Raw genomic sequence first — 2,500 nt, forward strand, 5'->3', positions numbered from 1 at the left:
TTGGATGTTATTACACATGCCAACATCTGGATAAAAATGAAAACTACGGTAATCCTTTTTTATATATATATATATATATAAAGTTTACTTCGATAGGCCTGCTTTGTCTTGCAGTAAACCGTTTGCTTCCGGCTGGCCACTTGAGGCTAATGCTACGTGCACAGAAATGATGACGGGAAAAAGAAAGTCGTTTTCTCTCAGCGACACACGTAGACTCATCGAGGCTTATGACAAACCGCTGAAAACGAGCCACAGAGTTGCAGCAGCGAAACTCTGCGTTCCTCAGGATATTTTACTGATCAGTTTGATTTCAAACTCTGCTACCAGTTGGGCACTGATAGCTTACAGTTTATTTTCAGTACTGTTAAAAATTGAGAAAGGCCCTGAAACCCCGGCCAAGCTGTGGTGTAGCCTGTATTCACACCCCTGACATTACTGTAGTTTGTAAACTGCATGAATACTTCTACATTTTAGGCTACAGCCTAATTATGATTTGAACTACAATAAACTATATTTTATATACAGTACTGTACTGTATTATAGTGTATTTGAATTACACACAGTTCAGCGTGTGTAAAGCATTGGAAACAGCTGTAGTTCTACTGTATTTTTAAAGATCCCATGGAACTCCGTAAATAGCGATGCTGTGCGTTTCATTACTTCATATTTTATGAAATATACATACAGGTGTCAATTAGATGGTAATCTGCATGAGAAATAAAGAAAAAGAAAAACAATCGGTTATAATGATCGTCCGCTTACAGTGATCAGTGCCACCCGGACAGACGGGCATTAATACCTGAGGGTCCTGATAGGTCAGGTAAGTGTTAGCTCTCCGGCATGTGAACAGAGGTTCGGAAGGCGGAGGGTGGGAGAGCGATTCGGCTGATGCCTGAGTTCAGTCGCTAAAGCCACGGAGAGACACAGGGAGAAGCCGGGGGCCAGTGGGCGGACACGCCCCGGATCAGAGGTCTGCGTTACTCATGGGAGACAGAGAGGACTCTCTGACTGCATCCTGTGCGCCCCCCTTCAAGCCCACTGATCCCCACGCAGGCCAACTCTACAGCTGTCACCAACACACCAACACACAGGCCAAAAACAACACACCAACACACAGCCCAAACACCGCACACCAACACACAACCCAAACACCGCACACCAACACACAGCCCAAAAACAACACACCAACACACAACCCAAACACCGCACACCAACACACAGCCCAAAAACAACACACAAACACACAGCCCAAACACCGCACACCAACACACAACCCAAAAACAACACACCAACACACAACCCAAACACCACACACCAACACACAACCCAAACACCGCACACCAACACACAACCCAAACACCGCACACCAACACACAGCCCAAAAACACCGCACACCAACACACAGCCCAAAACAACACACCAACACACAACCCAAACACCGCACACCAACACACAGGCCAAAAACAACACACCAACACACAACCCAAACACAACACACCAACACACAACCCAAACACCGCACACCAACACACAACCCAAACACAACACACCAACACACAACCCAAACACCGCACACCAACACACAACCCAAACACCTCACACCATCACACAACCCAAACACCGCACACCAACACACAGGCCAAAAACAACACACCATCACACAACCCAAACACCGCACACCATCACACAACCCAAAAACAACACACCAACACACAACCCAAACACCGCACACCAACACACAACCCAAACACCGCACACCAACACACAGCCCAAAAACAACACACCAACACACAACCCAAACACAACACACCAACACACAACCCAAACACCGCACACCAACACACAACCCAAACACGGCACACCATCACACAACCCAAAAACAACACACCAACACACAGCCCAAAAACAACACACCAACACACAACCCAAGCACACAACACACCAACACACAACCCAAACACAACACACCAACACACAGCCCAAACACAACACACCAACACACAGCCCAAACACCGCACACCAACACACAACCCAAACACCGCACACCAACACACAACCCAAACATGGCACACCAACACACAGCCCAAAAACATCACACCAACACACAACCCAAACACCGCACACCAACACACAACCCAAACACAACACACCAACACACAACCCAAACACGGCACACCAACACACAGCCCAAAAACATCACACCTACACACAACCCAAACACCGCACACCAACACACAGCCCAAGAACATCACACCATCACACAGCCCAAACACCACACACCAACACACAGCCCAAAAACAACACACAACCCAAACACGCAACACAACAACACACAACCCAAACACAACACACCAACACACAGCCCAAAAACAACACACCAACACACAGCCCAAACACAACACACCAACACACAACCCAAACACAACACACCAACACACAACACAAACATGGCACACCAACACACAGCCCAAAAACAACACACAACCCAAACACGCAACAC

This window comes from Chanos chanos, chromosome 13, assembly GCF_902362185.1.
Source record: "Chanos chanos chromosome 13, fChaCha1.1, whole genome shotgun sequence".
NCBI classification, from domain to species: domain Eukaryota; kingdom Metazoa; phylum Chordata; class Actinopteri; order Gonorynchiformes; family Chanidae; genus Chanos; species Chanos chanos.